Source organism: Panthera uncia, chromosome E3 (genome assembly GCF_023721935.1).
Source record: "Panthera uncia isolate 11264 chromosome E3, Puncia_PCG_1.0, whole genome shotgun sequence".
Lineage (NCBI taxonomy): Eukaryota > Metazoa > Chordata > Mammalia > Carnivora > Felidae > Panthera > Panthera uncia.
The window spans coordinates 26362446-26381629 of NC_064815.1; the positions used below are offsets into that span (position 1 = coordinate 26362446).

The following is a 19184-nucleotide window of genomic DNA, read 5'->3' on the forward strand; positions in this document are numbered from 1 at the left end:
GAGCGCGGCGGAGCCACGTGATCCGGTAAACATCCAGGGACTGAGCCACGCAGCCCCAGCGGGCCACGGTCGCTGCCTCCGCGCGCCTCCCCACCCCACCCCCCACCCCCGCAGGTTTCGGCCACCTCCACTCGGAGCCGGGAGCCGAAGGGGCGAAGGTTGGGGGAGCAAAGAAAGGAAGAGAGAAGGTGGGCGCGGCCAGAGACCACCGCAGTCCCGACCCCGCGCCCCCCCCCCCCCCCCCCCCCCCCCCCACCGCCCGGCGCCCTCCGCCCGCCAGCCTCTCGTCTCCAGCCCCGAGCCCCCGACCGCCCCGCGTCCCCAGCGCTCGCCCCCCAGGCCCCGCCGTCGCCGCGCTACTCACCGGCGGCTCCCGTAGCCGCTGCCGGGGGAGCCGGCGCCCGGCTCGGGGTAGCCGTGCTGCTGCAGGGCTGCGGCCGGGAAGGGGTACAGGAAGCCGGTGGCCAGCGCCGACCCGCAGAGGCAGCAGCACGCCCAGGGCAGGAGGAGAGCCAGCTTCATCTTGCGCGGCCGCCCGCGGGAACCCGGAGCCCGGGCGGCAGGACAGGCGGGAGCGCACCCGCGGCCAGACCGAACCCGCGGCCCCCGCCGGGAGCAGAGCGAGCGAGCCGGCGAGCGAGCGGAGCCCGGGTGCGAGTTGGAAGTTTCTGGGGGGCGCCCACGCCTCTCCAGGGCCGCCTTTTCAAATTCGGCGAGGTGGGCTCTGCGCCGTCAAAGGGGGCGTGGGGCTTTTTCATTAACCCTCGGCGGTCCGGGGCCGAGGAGGCGGCAGTGGCTGCAGAGCTGGGGGTCCGGGGGGGCGGGAGGGGGGGGAGCCGCGTGCCCGGAAAGCCAGACGTCGCGCCTGCGTCCTCGCGCACGCACTCTAGAACCTTCCCAACCAAGCCCTCTTCGGGTCCGCAAACGCTCGTGGGATCCCCGCTCCATGCCTGGCAATTTCGCCTGGGCGATTTTAATCCCCACAACGTTGCCCTCGGTATTAGATGCCACCATTCCCATTTTTTAGAGGCGGAAACAGAGGCCCAAAAGAGTTACGCCGGAAAAAGAGCACGCTCTTGGTCTAGGGCCCTTTGGACAAAACTACTTCACACCCAAGCTTCCTTAGAATCTTCTCCCTTTTCACCTCCACCCTCTGCCTTGCCAACTCTCTCTCTCTCCAAGGTGAGCTGTAGCCAGGAATGAGGAAAGCGCTGGACTTGGGGGTGAGAAGTTGTCCTTGGAATCACCGATTCATGAGGCATCAGATCTGGAAAGTAGCTTCAGGGGAGGGGAGATCGGATTACAGTCCCACCTTTTACAGATGGGCATGCGGAGCCCCAGATCCCACACTGAGCCCATGGCCCGCCTGGCCCCAAGTTGATCTTTTCTGGGCTGCAAGATCTCCAGAGCGCTGTACCTCAAGCAGGGGACAGGTGGGGCCCAAAATCTAGGCTGTGCCCTCTCTCCCCAGATTGAGTCTTTCTAATTCTCCCTGAAGCATCCTAGGGGCTGACAGAGGCCCCAAAGCTGCCTCTTGGCCCCCCTAACTAAGAGCTCCTAGTCTGTAAAATGCCCCGAGGTCTGGAGAGAAGCCATCCAATATGGAAGTGCTTAATGGGCTGCAGTACATTTTGTAAGAGAATTCTGGAATTGTTTTTAGGGGAATACAGGAAGATGCCGTTGGGGATGTGAATAGAAAGGCCCACTCCCGCGGCCTCTGTCCTCTTGTTTACATATCCCATATGTACCCTCTTGAGTACCTATCCCCAAACATATCCAACCCGCTTCACCTTCTCCCCAAACTACCCATCTTTCTCCACTCGGCTCTCTCACATCCTGCTGAGGCCTCGTCAGTGGACTTCCCAGTCCCGAGTCTCTGACCAGGACTCAGGATGGATACAGTCCATCTCAGAGTGGGCAGTGCATAATGGGAAATGTCACTTGGACCTAGAACTACTTCCTTCAACTTGCCCTCCATCCCTCTCTCAAGACCTAAAAGATTTGGAGAGTTTGGGTTATCAGGGGATTTTCAGGGCCTCCCCTAAAGGAATCTGAACTGTGGTCCCTGGGCAGTTGGCTAACACCCAGTAAGTGGTGAGGTCATTCCCCGCCCCCCAGGAATTTGTAAGCATTCTGTCTTCTTCCTTCCTCTCCTTTACTTGCTTAATGAGACCTTAAAGACCAGAGAAATTCCATGTAGCTATAAATTAGCTTTATGCTGCAGGCGTGACATGAAGGGAACAAGATTTTTTTTTTTTTAAGGATTTCGTTTTTATCTTAAAGTCATTTGTCCAGGGCTACAGGCTGCACCCAGACAAGAGAGGTGCAGAGAGAAAAGAGGGGATAACACTATTCTGTACACCTCAGGATTCTTTTAGGATGGAAAGCTTTAGGAAAAGAATTAATTCATCCCGGCAACTTCAGGACTGAGACAGTTGTCTGAGTTTGGTCCTCCGTTTCATATGTAGGACAGTAAGTTCATTCTGGCCCCACGAACGTGACCAGGAAACTTCTGTGTGTTCAGCACCATGCTGTGCACAGTGAGGGCTGGTAGAGAAGCAAATAATATGGTTGTCACCCTCACGGTGCCTGCACTACTCTTCAGGGAGGCATTAAAATGGCAAAAGGCAGGGGCACCGGGGTGGCTCAGTCGGTTAAGCGTCCAACTCTAGATTTCGGCTCAGGTCGTGATCTCGTGGTCTGTGAGTTCGAGCCTTGCGTAGAGCTCTGCACTGACAGTGTGGAGCCTGCTTGGGATTCTCTCTCTCCCTCTCTCTCTGCCCCTCCCCTTCTCTCTCTCTCTCTCTCAAAATAAATAAAGTAAAAAAAAAAAAAATAGCAAAGGGCAGCCAGCAGTTTGGACAAAAGTTCTGCAAACAAGAGGCAGTTCCATTTAGATGGTAAGGGAAAAGGCAGATGCATAAAATCAGGAAAAGAAATATGATACCGCCCACACCACCCAGACCCAGAAGCCCCAGGTCTGTTCCGGGCTCCCCCACTCACTTGCTGATGACCTGCAGAAAACTCCCCTCTCTGGTCCTTCCCAGTGTCTTCATTTGTAAAGTGAAAAGTGTATTGGTTGTCTCTGAAGATCTTTCCAGGTCTGGCCTTCAGTAATTCACTCTTCTCTTCGTCCTCCACTCCCCTCTCCAAGGCACCTGTGGATATACCCAGCCTTACTGAGCTGTCACTCTTCTACGTAAGATTTTCAGCTGCCACCCCCCACCCCCAAGATGGGGCCGCGGGAGCCAAGAAGAACGGAGAAGGGTTCAATAGCAATACGCTCTAAACTCCCCCCAGAGAACACCAGTGAGTAGAATCCCACTTCAACAGGTACCAGCCCTGTGACTTTGGACGTGTTACCTAACCTCTCTGAGCGCCCTCATCTGTGAAACCAGAGTAATAATCACGACACCCAGGGCGTGGGTTTGCTAAAAGAATTCAATGAATTCTTCACCTGCAGTGCTTGAATGGTGCCGGCACCTTATGACAATAAATGTTCATTACGGTAATTTGCAAGGCTTTGGTGAGGGATAAAATTGAAGAGCACCCCCCTTCTCAACCCCCACCCCCAAGTGGGGCTGACCAGGAGGCTCATATCCCAGGGTGCAGAGCTTTCTCAGACGAGACTCTGAGAGGCCCCGGGACAAACCCAGTATTCCAATGGTCAACAATTTAAAACCACACTTTATTTTATTAAAAAAAATTTTTTTTAAATGTTTATTTCACTTTTGAGAAAGAGACAGAGCATGAGCAGGGGAAGGGCAGAGAGAAGGGAGACACAGAATCCGAAGCAGGCTCCAGGCTCCGAGCTGTCGGCACAGAGCCCGACGCGGGGCTGGAACTCACCAACCGCGAGATCATGACCTGAGCCGAAGTCGGACCCTTAACCGACTGAGCCACCCAGGTGCCCTGAAACAAAACTTTATTGTAAAACAAATATGAGACTATTATTGTGAAGGATGTACAGTTTGCATGTTTTCTTTTTAAGATAAAACTTACTTGTGGTGAGTGGCAAACGGGATGTTTGAGGGCCCTGAAATAAAGGGTCAGGCAGTACCTCAGAGAGTCTAGGGGTCTTCAATCACTAGCACTGATTGGCTGGCCTAATCGGTGCTCCACCCACCTGCTTGTGTCTATATTCCACACCGGTGCCTTGGGCATCCCACTAATACCCGTTAGCACTTCGGGAGAGGCGGAAGCCACTGTTCCCAGGAGCCCAAGACATTAAGCCATAAGTGCTTGGAGCTGGGACCCTGACTGCAGGGCTGACTCCTTCCTCCTCTCTTCCTTGGTTACCTTGGGCAATCACAGAACCTCTTCCCTCCCAACCTCAATGTAACGAAAAGCTGCCGAATGAGGCTGGGAGGCTTTCCTGAGCTCCTCCACTGTTTGCCACAAGCCTGACATGAACAGGCAGGGGTCCTCGGAATTACTTTTCAGACAAGGAGTGGAGACAAGTGATTTGTCCAGGGTCCTGTGCTCTCTCCTCCTTTTGCAAGTTCAAAAGTGCCTTGAAAACGGGTTGTTTGTACAAAGACGGATCAGATTTCTTGGTGGAAGGAGACAGCCCCCCACACACACATACACACACACACACACACACACACACGAAGAGTGGGCCCCTCCCCAACTCTGTTAGCAGGCCTTTCTGATAAGAAAGTATCAGTCAGCATCCTCTATCGCAGACAAAAAGCAGATCTTCTGTTCTGCTGAAGTCAGCAGAGAGAGCCACTGAACAGAGAAGTAATACTCATCAAGCTGAAGCCAAGGTAAATATTGACCTTCTGGCATGATAAATCCTCCTGTTAATCTAAAACAGAAATCTTCCCCTCCCCCCGCCCAGTGCCCTATTGCACATGGATTCTCCGGTTCCCCCCAGAAGTTCAGGGAGGCCGCGTAGGAACGGAGAGGTTTTCACACTGATTTCTCCAGCAGCCCGTAATCCCAGCTGTTCCAGATCCCAAGACAGCACAGAAATGGGCACGGTTGACTCCAGGTCGCAGGACGGTCACAGCAGAAGGGCTTCTTCGTTCTGCTCCAAGCTTTTTGTCCTTGGGCCGGGGCAGAATGGGGCCAAACATGGACACTCTGCAAGATGCGAACCCTGAATTTTTCTTCTTTCCCCCGCACACCCCCACACGTGTCCACCGGGCCCTATAAACAGGAACGCTGCTTTGCCCAGCACGCCTGCAAGTGTAAGCCTACCTGTTTCCCCCAAACACCGGCAGTGAGATAGATGTTCAGAAGACGGCGAATTTGACGGCTGCCACAACAGCCCATGATCTTAAACAGAAGTTTGAAGGGGGGGGGGGGGGGAGTGTCAAAAACAAAACCTAAAAAACACTAAAAAAAAAAAGTAGGGAGTGTGCCCAATCACCCACGCTAAAAGCCCAACTTGTATGGTGATAAGTTTGCTCCCTAATGTGGCCACAGCCCAGCAAATGCTTCCCAAAGAGCTTAACGAGATGGTTCAATGATAAACAAAGGAAGGCCATGTCTTCGTGTGTTCCTTCCGCTGCTATAAAGAACACCATAGACTAGGGGGCTTATAAACCATAGAAATTTATTTCTGACAGTTCTGGGAGCTGGAAGTCCAAGATCAAGGTGAGGGCCCACTTCCTGGTTCATGGAAGGCCATCTTCTCTCTGTGTCCTCACATGTCAGAAGGGGCAAGGGAGCCCGCTGGGGTCTCTTTTATGAGGGCATCAGTCCCGTTCAGGAAGGCTCCAGCCTCCTGAGCTAAGCACCTCCCAAAGGTCCCGCCTCCAAATACCATCATACTCGGGGGTTAGGATCTCAAGGGATGGATGGGGAGTGGAGGGGACACAGACATTCAGTCCCTTGCAAGGGACTAAAATTCCAAAATAAAGAAGAGGCAATGCCCGGGAGAGTGTTGGCCTTACCAGTTTTACCCTGGCACAGGTATGAAGACAGTGGGGTGTTTAGACACAGTAACCCCACATCATGATGGCCCTCCCACCAGTGCCCGAGCACTGGTCTGTGATGGGTAGTTCTCCCCAGGGCTCCTCACTCCCTGCACTGTCTAGTGCTGCAGTTCAGCACTTGGGGCTCCTGCCATGAGAAGACCGTAAAACAAAGCAACGGTGAGTGACTGGGGAGGTAGGAGTGGCCACGGAGGGACGCTGGACTCAGGGAAGACCGGCCGGGAGTGATCCAGACCTCCCAAGTCATGCAGGGAAAAGGAATGAAACTTGTTCTTTGAGCCCCAAGGACAACTTGGAGGCTAATGCATGATGATGTCCGCTGACCACAAAGAGAACTTCGTGAGTCAGGTAAGTGGAAAGCAGGAGCCAGGGCCCTGAGACCGTGGTTCCAGGCCCTCGGGGCAAGAAAGGCACCTCATCAATGGAAGACTTTCCCCCAAATGGGCCTGAGTAAGTCTGGGAGAGGAAACTGGTGTTCGCCAACGTCTGGATCAGCTGCCTTCTCCAGAGAAGGCCTCCCTCCCCCCGCCCCCCCCCCCCCCCCTTGCAGCTGGGCAGGGCCATGTGGCTAGCTCTGGCTGCTGGGTAGGAGCAGAAGGGACCACGCCCACTTCTGGGCAAAGAGAGGTGAGGGGGTATGACTTCTCCAAGCCCTGTCTGTCCCCCAGATGTTCCCCGGGCTGGGCCTGGGTCAGCCTGGACCCCTGTGTGCAGGAGGCTTTCCCCCACCCAGCCCGCCCTCTAACTAGCGCTGGAGAGCCTTCAGTGGTCAGCCACGGAGATGTCAGGGACATCTTACTACTGTAGCATTGCCTGGCCTTTTCTGACTAATACATTAAAGGACGTATGTGTGCTTTGGTGGCTTGGTGCAAAGGGGCCCTTTGCCCTGCAGAAGTGGTCAGAAAATGATCTCCTATGGACAAGATTGAACCTTTTGGTGCCTGTCCATCTGCGTCTATCCAAGATCTGGGTCACGTCCCTCTCTTTCACTTTCCCAGATGTGTCTGTCGCTCTCACTAAGCAAATCCTAACGTGTGGCGAACCAAAGGGCACAGGTGAGGCTCTGTGCTAGGCCCTGGAGGTGCCCAGCCGAATCAGACATCAGTTTCACCCACAGCTGGACTTACAGGAGGACCCTTAGGAAGGACGCAAATAAGGAAACGTTGTCCCTGACGCCATGTGATCCAGAAGTAACAGCTCAGAGGAGGCTGGGGATTCGGGGGGCAGGGAAATCCGTTTGAACTCCGGAGAGGCCTTGAAGCAAGAGGAGAGATTTGAACAGAGCTGAGAGGCAGGGAGGGCACGGGGAGCAGGAGCAGGGGCGGGGGGGGGGGGGCAGGGAGGGCCTGGGGTGGAGCGGAAGGTGCCTGCTTAGCTCCCACCTGTGCACCCAGCAGGTACCGTGGTGTATGTGCACCCAAACCCCTTGAGATCTGGAGAGAAGCCACCCCCCACCAAAGGCAGCTGTCCGGGTGAGTGAGGGCTCTACACTGCTCTGTGGTCTGTCCCCCGACACCCTTCTCCCCTACTCCCCAACCCCAACTCCAGGTTCCATCCTCCCCTCCAGACCACCTTGGAAACCGGTGAGGAGGGGGACAGGCTCAGACAGAAGGGGGACAGTAGGGAGCCAAGTTCTTCTTCAAGCAGGTCCAAAGTCAGAGGGCTGAGGAGGGGTGGGGGTTGCAGGTTGGGGAGCAAAACGAAGGTGTGTGCCTGGCATGACAGAAGGCAAGCCCTGGACACGGGTGACCATCGGCGGGGTGGTGCTGCCACCACTCGGTCGGCTCACTCTGCATGCCCAGTCCCCTGGCTGCCATGGACCACCCCTCCCTCCCACATCTGCATTGTCTCCCAGGGGCCCTCAGACTCAGCGGGGGAAAAGCTGAGCTCCACCCTTAGGGTCACTGCCCGTCCACACTTGTGTGAATTAGGGAAAGGCGGCCCCTGTTTTCGGGGTGGGCACACCCCCACCAGGCTCGGCCCGCAGATCCCAGGATGGGCGTCAGCCCCCCCTTGCCCCTCCGCAGCCCTGTGGGCCAACCCCCACCCCCGGGGGCTCCTCTGCGCACACACCACCCGGACTGAAATCCGGTCCCCCTGCCCCGTATCCGATGGGGTCTCTAAATCTGGTCTATTCTAGATGACTCTTGTCCTCCCCCACCTCCACACCACCTCTGCATGCTCCAGCTCCAGAGGGACACCTCTGTTCCCTCAACGGGCCAGGATCTTTTCCATTGTTGAGACTGCACAGCCGGCTCCCCTCTGTCTGTGCTGTGCTGCAGACTGAATGCTTCCGGCCCGCCCAGACTCACGTGTTGAAAGCCCACCCCCAAGGCAATGGCCTTAGAAGGTGGGGCCTTTGGGAGGTGATTAGGTCATTAAGGTGGAGCCTCCTGAATGGGGATGAGTGCCCTGCTTTTTTGTTTGTTTTAATGGTTATTAAATATTTATTTTTGAGAGAAAGAGAGACACAGAGTATGCGTGAGGGAGGGGCAGAGAGAGAGGGAGACACAAAATCTGAAGCAGGCTCCAGGCTCCGAGCTGTCAGCACAGAGCCTGACTCGGGGCTTGAACCCATGGACCGTGACATCATGACCTGAGCCAAAGTCAGACGCTTAACCGGCTGAGCCGCCCAGGCGCCCCATGAGCACCCTTCTAAAAGAGACTTCAGAGAGTTCCCTTGCTCCTTTGCCGTGTCAGGAGACAGATGTCTGTGAACCGGGAAGCAGGCTGTCACCAGACACAGAATCTGCCGGCACCGTGGTCTTGGCGGCCTCCAGAAGAGTGAAAAACAAATGCCTGTTGTCCAGAAGCACCCCCCGCCTGCGGTGTTCTCTTTCAGCAGCCAGAATGGACTAAGACCCTCTTCCACCCTCCATCTGTGTCCCCACCCCACACGTCCCCCGTGAGTCTCCTCCAGAATCACTAATCTCTAATCTTAATTAGATCACAGATCACTAATCTCTCCAACTAGGACGATGCCCATCCGGTGCCTCCAGAGATCTTTCCACAACATCCTATGCCCACACCCATGTTCCCTTGCCATGCCTACTTCTTCACACATCTGCCGTCTCCCCTACAACACACTTCACACTCCGAAAGCAACAGTCATTTCCCACTCGTCTCTGTGTCCGTGGGCCTGAGAGGCTCGCACCCAGTCAAAGCTTAGTCAATATTAGCCGGTTATCTGAGTGAATCAGTGAATCATTTGGTTAATTCCCCCAAACCCCCAGGGAGAAGAGAGCTGGGGCCCAAGCTGCTGTCCCCGGGGGGTGGCATCTAAGGGACATTCGTGCAGGTTTTGGGCCCCGGACCACAACTGTTTACTGTGTGTTCTTTATTTCTTTGTATGTGACAAAGAAAAAGAGAGAGCCACAAATGGAAATGGCAGGTGGGTTCTACAGACGACAGGACCAAAAGAAGGAATTTGCCATTCATTGCAAGAGAGACCTAGCACCTGACCCACTCATATCTCTATCTAAAATTACTACATTTACTGGGGCACCTGGGTGGCTCAGTCGGTTGGGCGTCTGACTTCGACTCGGGTCACGATCTCGCAGTTTGTGAGTTCGGGCCCTGCGTCGGGCTCTGTGCTGACAGCTCAGAGCCTGAAGCCTGCTTTGGATTCTGTGTCTCCCTTTCTCTATCTCTATCCTTCCCCCACCCACACTTTGTGTCTCTCTCTCAAAAATAAATAAACATTAAAAAAATTTTTTTTTAATAAAAAAAAATTACTATGTTTACTACTTAAGCAAGAATTGCCAGGTAAGATCATCAAACCAAAAACCTCCACATAGCCTTGGTGAAGATCAGCCCACCATCACTTTAGAAAGATTTACCCCAGGGGCGCCTGGGTGGCTCAGCTGGTTAGGCATCAGACTCTTGGTTTCGGCTCCGGTCATGATCTCATGGTTTCATGAGCTGGGCTCTGTGCTGACAGTGTGGAGCCTACTTGGGATTCTCTCTTCCTCCCCCTTTCTCTGCCTCTCCCCCACTCCTGCTGTCTCTGTCTCTCTCAAAAATGAATACAAAAAAATTTTTTAAAAAAAGGCTTTACCCTGGAGGTCTTTGTTGCGCATAATCTAAAACACCTTCCCCGGGCTTCTCTGAAGGCATGTTTTGCTGAAAACCAGACAGGAAGGAAGGCCATATTCCCTAAGGGTGGCTTTGATACTAAGACCCAGAAGAAAGAGAATGAAAAGTTGGTTCCACTTGATAAAACCCGTATTGCAATTTACTATTACCGAAGTGTCCGTTTGAAGTCAAAACAAGTTCTAGATAAGCCCTTCATTGAGAGACCAGAAAAAAAGGGGAAGGGGAGATTAAAGCAGTCAGAGTGGAATTCTGATTAGACAGTCATTAATTAAGACCATGAAAGTCCCGTGGAGTCTTCTTTGATTGGAGAAATAGTTGATTACAGAATTAAAGGCTTTGGGGAAAATCTTTGCATGTCGAAGAGAGCCAAAAATTAATTCTGGGATTTTAAAATTAAGGCATTATTAAAGCTAGGGCGTTGCTTGTAACCAGAAGACCATGTCAATTTAATCAGACTCTTATGGGGAGAGAGAGAGAGAGGGCAACTGGTGGTTGGTTGCCAGAGGGGAATGGGTAGGGGATGGGCGAAATAGGGGAAGGGGATTAAGAGCCACAGACTTCCAGTTATAAAACAAATAAGTCACGGCGGATGAAAAAGTACAGCATAGGGAATACGGTCCATAATATTGTAATCACTTTGCATGGTGACAGAGGGTAACTATTTCGTTATACATATAATTGTCGAATCACTGTGGTACGCCTGAAATCGGTGTGATATTGTGTATTAACTTAACTCCAAGTTAAAAAAGAAAAAATTAAATCTTACAGGGGAGCAAGGGAGTCAAAGTAAGGAACCATTTTCTTTCAAAGCCCTGTGCTGCCGTCTGACTTCCATCTGGCCTGCACGCCCTCACAGAGCCGCCCAGAGAGACCTTTGCCATGGGAAGCAGCCTCGTAGTCTGGGTGCACCTGGTGCTACACAGCGGCTGTCCTGCCGCCTGCAGGCCTTCCAGCATCAGGCCCAACAGGACCTGGACACAGACACTTACTGCGGGGTGCTGTGGACCACTTTCTTAGCCTTGAACTCCAGTTTCTTTGTCTGTGTGTAAGACGGAAAGAGGATTCTCACCTAGGGTCACTAGGAGAATTCATGCTCACATACATTCTTCTGTATAATAGTAGAAAGGGACTCACCTACAAAAGCTCGAACAAGCACTGTTCTCTGCCTCACTTCCTCTCTCCAACCCACCCCTAAGTGGCCTTCAGAAAAGATGGTTCCGGAATGCAGATCATGTCATTCCCCTCCAGGCCTTTGCAGAGGGTGCCAAGGATTTGGATTTGATCTCCCTTTAAGCCTGATGCCAAAAGTCCCTCTTGGACTCATCCCTTGCCCTAGCTGCTCTCCCTCAAACACTCACAGTGGCTCCCCACTACCTACAGAATAAAGTCTGAACACTCCCTGATCTGGCATTCAAAGTCCTTCACCACATGGCCCCAAACTACCTTTCTAGAGTCATCTATCACCGCTTCCTTTTCCATACATAAATCCCAGAGCAAGTCACATACACAGGGTCGGGAAATTGTAGCAGCTAAGGTAAGATTATAACAGGAAATGGCACCCGAGGCAGCTGAGCAGAGAAGACATGAGCAACAGCCAGAGAAGAGGCCACTGCACCAGCAGGGACACATCACAGGGGGCCAAAGTTGCCCCACTCGCAGGGGGTGGAGGATCCCTGAAGGAGTTTAAACAGAGGCCGGAAGTGATTCGGTTTGCATTTAGGAAGCTTTCTCTGGCTGCGGAAGCTAGAACAAATAGGAACAGGGAAGGTTGGAAGCCAGGAAGACCAACACAGAGGCTTTTGCAGAAAAGCATTTAGAGCACAGGTAGGGGCACTACCTGGGTGGCTTGGTTGGTTGAGTGTCCAACTCTTGATTTAGGCTCAGGGTCAAGGGATCAAGCCCAGTATTGGGCTCTGTGCTGAGCAAGGAGCCTGCTTAAGATTCATTCTCTCTCTCTCTCTCTCTCTCTCTCCCCCTGCCCCTCCCCTGCTCACACTCACTCTTTCTCTAAAATATCAATAATATCAATAATAAAAATAATTTTTAGGGGCGCCTGGGTGACTCAGTCAGTTGAGCATCCGACTTCGGCTCAGGTCATGATCTCGTGGTCAGTGAGTTCGAGCCCCGCGTCGGGCTCTGTGCTGATAGCTCGGAACCTGGAGCCTGTTTCAGATTCTGTGTCTCCCTCTCTCTCTGACCCTCCCCCATTCATGCTCTGTCTCTCTCTGTCTCAAAAATAAATAAAAACGTTAAAAAAATAAAAAAAAATAGATAGATAAATACATATAAAGAGAATGTAAAATATCTCACCACTAACTTTTACATTATTTTATGTTGAAATGATCATTTTTTTATACACTGGGCTAAATAAAATTGTTAAAATTAATTTTCCTTTTTTCTCCTACATGTTTTGAAGGTGGCTATTAGAAAATTCAAAACCGGGGCGCCTGGGTGGCGCAGTCGGTTAAGCGTCCGACTTCAGCCAGGTCACGATCTCACGGTCCGTGAGTTCGAGCCCCGCGTCAGGCTCTGGGCTGATGGCTCAGAGCCTGGAGCCTGTTTCAGATTCTGTGTCTCCCTCTCTCTCTGACCCTCCCCCATTCATGCTGTCTCTCCCTGTCTCAAAAATAAATAAACGTTAAAAAAAAAAAATTTAAAAAGAAAATTCAAAACCACATGCAAAACTTCTGTTATATTTCAATCGGAAGCACGAAGGGTGAAGAGGGTATCTGAAATGATGCTGGGTCCCCGCCCAGGAGACAGCCCGTGATAATGGTGAGAATGGGACACAGCTCCAGCTTCCTGGATGCAGGTACTGTCCCAAGCACCTGAAATTCTATACTCTTTGATTCGTTCCAACAAGTTAACAAGGTACCATTATTATCCCCATTTTATAGATGGCAAAACTAAGGCACAAAGAGCGGTGATTCAGACCTAGGCAGTCTGGGACTCCTAGTCACTGTGTATACTGCCCCCTTCTAGGAGGGCCATGAACTGAGCCTGGGAAGGGGAGAGCGGGCCTGCCGGGGGTGACAGAAGAGAGTCCCTTTGGGGATGTATTGAATGCAGATGTGCTTCTAGGTTATTATCCAATGAGGATATTTCACTGGAGGGACAGACCTAGAACTGGAGGCTAATCCATGGAGGCAGAGGCAGTGAAGTCATGGGACAGAGCGTGAGGAGCCCAGGAGAGAAGTGAGTCAGGACTGATCTCCACTCAGCCTGCCTTACACCCGCACTTCCACCCTCTGAGGCACCCCCAACATATATGGGATCATCGATTCATTGCTTCATTCAACAAATATTTATTGAGTGCCTATGACACGCCAGGCACTTAACTGTAAGATTTTTTTTTTCTTTGCATGAGGGGAATCGTTTCAAAGAATACCCCTAATGAAAGGAACAAAATAAAGGGAGGAAGAAAGAGTTGTCTGTGTCCTACAAAACCATTGGAAAGGAATCCATCCTTGTATCTAGTGAATAAGATAAACCAAGGCCCTGACATCACGATGCTTAAACTCTGCTCAGCGTTACCAGCAATAAACAAGAAAACAACAAGGCATTCTATTTTTTTTAAGTGTATTTAATTATTGTGAGAGAGAGAGAGAACAAGCGCGTGAGAGCAGGGGAGGGGCAGAGAGAGAATCCCAAGCAGGCTCCACGCCGTGAGCACAGAGCCCGATGCGAGGCTCCGACCCACAATCTGTGAGATCAGGACCTGAGCGGAAGCCAAGAGTTGGGACGCTTAACCGACTGAGCCACCCAGGTGCCCCCAGGAGATTGCACTTTTAAATATTAGGTGTAACGAGGGGTGGAGGACACTGCTTTAGATGGAGGGGTGGGTGTGGCCTCTAGGAGGAGGTGCTATTGAAGCAGAGGCTTTTTTTCCCCTAAAGTTTACTTATTTTTGAGAGAGAGGGAGACAGAGCGCAAGCAGAGGAAGGACAGAAAGAGAGGGAGACACCGAATCCGAAGCGGGCTCCAGGTTCTGAGCTGTCAGCAGAGCCCAATGCGGGGCTGGAACTCACAAACTGTGAGATCATGACCTGAGCCGAAGTCGGACGCTCAACAGACTGAGCCACCCAGGCGCCCCTGAAGACTTTAATGATGGGAAGGAGGAGCATGAGACGCTAGAATGTAACAAGTTCTAGGAGGATCAAAGAGGCTGGTGTGGCTGGAATAGAGTAAGGTGGGGGAGGGGACGGTCCAGATCATTCCACACATACCAGGGGAAGCCAGAAGAGGGTCAAGAGGGGGAGAGTGAGAGCGGGCATACATCTTTCCGGCTCCTTCCCGGCTTCAGTGTCCAAGTTTGTGACAATAACCTGTCCTTCCAGGGCTCCAGCTGCGACCAGAGGCCCCTTCCATGCTCCAGCTCCCAGTAGGCCCCAACAGCATCCGTCACAACATGCTTCCCCATCCCATGTGTCTATAAGGGGTCCTTCATTGAAGCCTCTTCATTTGAACCATCCAGGATCCATTCTGCTTCCTGCCTTGACCCTGGTGCAGCCAGTTGGTAGAAGATAAAACTGGGACCCATAGAGCGCTGTGTAGCTTTTCAGGGTGGCCATGTACATTTGTGTATGCTGTAGACTGCACAACTGCAGGGGCCGCCATTCACTTCGCAATCCATGGGAATGATTTGCCCCAGATTTATGCAGCACACATTCTGCAGAGCTGAACCCGATGGCCCTAATTTGCCCAAGGTCAACCAGCTCCTGGCACTTGCAGCAGGGTCCTGATCTGTGTCCTATGGCTGTTAATACCACTCAAGGTGGCTCTCCACTCTGCCATACCTCCTGTGAGATGAGCTACATGAGGCTGCAAATTCCATTCCACCGCTGGCATTCTGGGGACAGCTCACCCCCTGGCACTTCCGGATTTGCAGAGCCCCTCTGAAGAATAGGACAATGATCGTCTTGCTTCCTGTTCTGCAAACTTCTTACTGTTGATGATGATGAGAATCTTTGAGTGGGTTCATTTTAATGGTAGAATGACTAGTACGTTGGCCTGGAAAGAGTTGATTGGAAAAACCAGACCTCTCAAAAAGGACACCTGTCTAATACCCAAAAATGCTAATCATCCAAAGAGGAAAAAACTTGTCGTCGTTGTTGTTGTTGTTGTCTCAAAAGTGCACCGGTAGATAGAACAAACATGTCATGTGGGTTTAAAAAGATCCTCCAGGGCGCCTGGGTGGGTCAGCTGGTTGAGCGTCTGACTCTTGATTTCAACTCAGGTCATGATCCTAGGGCCGTGACATTTTGGGCTCCGCACTGATTGTGGAGCCTGCTTACGATTCTCTCACTCTTGGGGCACCTGGATGGCTCAGTCGGTTAAGGGTCAGACTTTGACTCAGGTCATGACCTCACGGCTCATGGGTTTGAGCCCCGCGTCGGGCTCTGTGCTGACAGAGCGGAGCCTGGAGCCTGCTTGGGATTCTGTGTCCCCCTTGCTCTCTGCTCCTCCCCTACTCTCTCTCTCTAAAATAAAAAAGAAAAGAAAAAAATAAAAGATCCTTCAGAATTCACTGAAACTGGAACCTCCAGACATTATGTGCCAGCGGGAAGTACAAAGCACCATCCACAAAGAATTCCTCCCTTTAAAAGAAATGGAGCCTCAGTCTAATCAAGGCTTTACACGTAACCATGAATTTATAGTAAATACAGGAGACAGAGGAACAAGTTAAAACACCAGAAGGAAGCAATCGGCCAAGTCCAAACTCAGGGCATTCTATGGGCCAGTTGACCTGGCTTCTCCAAACCCCAATGGCATGAAGGGAAAAGAGAAGGCAGGCCATTACAGATTACAAGAGACACTGTGGGATCCAGGACTGGATCCTGGAACAGAGAAAGAACATTGGTGGAAAACTGATGAAATCCCAATGAACTGAAGGTTAGTTCATAGTAATGTATCGATGTTGGGGCTCTTGGGTGGCTCAGTTGGTTAAGCATCCAACTTCAGCTCAAGTCATGATCTCACGGTTCATGGGTTCGAGCTCTGCGTCAGGCTCCGTGCTGACGGCTCAGAGCCTAGAGCCTACTTCAGATTCTATCTTCCTCTCTCTCTGCCCCTCACCGCTTGTGCTCTGTCTCTTTCTCTCTCTTGAAAATAAATAAAAAGCATTAAAAATTAAAAAAAAAAATAGTAATGAATCGATGTTAGTTTCCTTACTTTTGAAATGTATCATGGTTGTATAAGATATTAAATTAGGGAAAACTGAATGAAGGGTACAGGGGAACTGCATAGTGACTTTGTAACTTTTCTTTGAATCGGATGTTGCTCTAAAATAGAAGGGTGGTTTTATTTTGTTTTTTAAAGACAGAGACTTAAAAAAATATAGCCAAACACAATGAGTGGCCCTTGTTTGGACCTTGGTTTGAACAAACCCATTGTAAAAACATTTTTAAGCCCATCAGGGAAATTTGAATATGGGCTGGATAGTGGATGATATTAAGGAACCATTGTTCATTTTATTAGGTATGATAATGACATGGCAGTTATGTGTTTTTTTTTAAATCCCTGATCTGTTAAACATATGTATGTACCGGTGAGGTGACATGATGTCTGGCATTTGCTTTAAAATACTCCAAAAGAAGAAAATGATGGTAGATAAAATGAGATTGAAAATGGCTGATAATTGTTGAAGCAGATTATGGGTATATATTTTAAACTGTCCATATTAACAAGTTAAGAAGAGGAAAGGAGAGGAGGGAGGGAAAGAAAAAGGTGGAGGAGGAAGAAGGAGGAGGGAGGAAGAGGAAGGAGGAGGAGGAAAGAGGAGGAAGGAGGAGAAGGAAGGAGGAGGAGGAGGAGGGAGGAGGAGGAGGGAGGAGGAGGGAGGAGGAAAGAGGAGGGAGGAGGAAGAAGAAGGAGGAGGAAGGAGAAGGAGGAGGAAGGAGGAGGAGGAGGTCTGTGTGCTTCCTTCCCCGTTAAAGGGTTTAGAAACTTCCCTCTGAGATGGAATAGTCTGGTCCCCAGCTTGCTTTGTTTCCCTGATCAAGATTCACTGGCAAGCCTCCAAGTGACATAATGTTCACCTTCAGGATGGTCCCACCAAGGCAGGGGTTCAGAGTTGAGTCCTGGCATCACACAGCCTCTGTTCAAATCCTGGAGGGCCTCAAACAGGTTAATCTCTCTGCCTTGGCTCTATCTTCCATAAAGGAGAAATGAAGGTGTTAAGGGTACCCACCAATTAGATTTATTTATATATACATATACTTGATCATATACATATGTATGTATACGTACACATATATATATTTGAGAGACAGAGTGTGCCCTCATGCGCATGCACACAGGCAGGGAAGGGGCAGAAGGAGAGAGAGAATCTCAAGCAGCCTCCACGCTTACGCGGGGCTCAATCCCACGACCCTGGGATCATGACCTGAGCCGAAATCAAGACTGGACCCTCAACTGCCTTCGCCATCCAGGCGCCCAGTTGTTGATAATTTTAAATGAGTCAGTAGGTGTGAAATGCTTTAAATTGGGTATGGCACCAAGTAAGGACTCAACTCAACAGATGTTAGCTGATCTCATCAGCATTGATACAGACGGTGTTCTCCCCCGGGCAGCCTCACCCTCCCATCCACCGCAACTTGGTGGCCAAAGTGCTCCTGTCTCTTGCTCCTCAACTTCTCCTCGGCTGCGTGACATATCCCATATGGATGCTAAGAATCCCCTCCGGTGGCTTGGCCAGTTTTCACACGTTCCTAATTTCAAATTAAATTCTCTTGTTTTCAGGGGCGCCTGGGTGGCGCAGTCGGTTAAGCGTCCGACTTCAGCCAGGTCACGATCTCGCGGTCCGTGAGTTCGAGCCCCACGTCAGGCTCTGGGCTGATGGCTCGGAGCCTGGAGCCTGTTTCCGATTCTGTGTCTCCCTCTCTCTCTGCCCCCCCCCCCCGTTCATGCTCTGTCTCTCTCTGTCCCAAAAATAAAAAATAAAAAATAAATAAAAAAAACGTTGAAAAAAATAAATTCTCTTGTTTTCATGGTCTTTGCCAGAAACAATGTGATGAATCCTCGTCATCGTTTTGAGAGCCTTCAGTTGAGTCAAAAAGATCTCTCTCTCTTATTTATTTAATTTAAAAAATTTTTAATGTTTATTTATTTTTGAAAGAGAGAGAGAGCACAAGCTGGGGAGGGGCAGAGAGAGAGGGAGACACAGAATCCGAAGCAGGCTCCAGGCTCTGAGTTGTCAGCACAGAGCCCGACGCGGGGCTCGAACCCATGAACCGCGAGATCACGACCTGAGCCAAAGTCGGATGCTTAATCTACTGAGCCACCCCGGTGCCCCTAACCATGTGTTTCTGATGTTTTAACATCTAAGGCCTTGCTGACCCTGAAGAGACTGCCCCTGTCAGTGCTGGCTAATTCCCAGAAACAGGAAACCATCAGTCGTGCCTTTCATATACAAGCCAACGAATCCAGAGCCCATATCCCAGCCACCCCCTTTACTGAAGACTCACACGCTGGACCACTATACCCCCCTCCACCCCAATCACCCCAAGGTTAAGTGCCAGACCACTAGGGACAGCCCCTACGCCCCCAAGCCTGCTGAAGTTATTCAAACTAGTGAGCCGAATCCCTTTTATCTTGCCATACTCATTCGTTCCTGCAGAAACCACAATAAGGATTCTTGTCCACACTTCTCCCTCACTCCCTCTGCTTCATAGCTGGTGCTTATATCCTGGTGCTTCCCTATGGCCCACCCACCATGGGGGATAGATATGCACTAAAACAAACCATCTTTGCTTTTTTTTTTTTTTTTTTTAGATTTTTAGAGAGAGAGAGAAAAAATTTCAATCAGGCTCCACACTCAACATGGACCCTGACGTGGGGCTCGATCTCACGACCTTGGGATCATGACCGGAGCAGAAATCAAGAGTCGGATGCTCAAACCACTGAGCCACCCAGGTGCCCCACGAACCATCTTTTCAATGACAGTCCTCTCCTGATCTGTTGTAAGTATACGTAAGTAATAATAAAGCCTACTTTGTGCAGGTAGCATTTATTCAGAATCATCTTGGCTAAATTTCAGAGTAGAGCCTGGCCCAAGAAGAGAGAATGAACCCAATTTGAAACTGCGTTAGGAAAGTGAGTCTTTCCATGAGTGTATAACGTTTGCACAGGCCACAAGCAGAC

The 19184-nt window shown here is 51.0% G+C and overlaps 1 long non-coding RNA gene across 1 annotated transcript; it reads left to right on the plus strand.

Moving 5' to 3' along the window:
- The first annotated feature begins 553 nt into the window (after nucleotides 1-553).
- Nucleotides 554-3961, plus strand: LOC125928202 (uncharacterized). The gene is made up of 3 exons (XR_007459594.1): nucleotides 554-717; nucleotides 3155-3309; nucleotides 3737-3961. It is a non-coding gene; the product is annotated as an uncharacterized LOC125928202 (long non-coding RNA).
- The last annotated feature ends 15223 nt before the right edge of the window (nucleotides 3962-19184 follow it).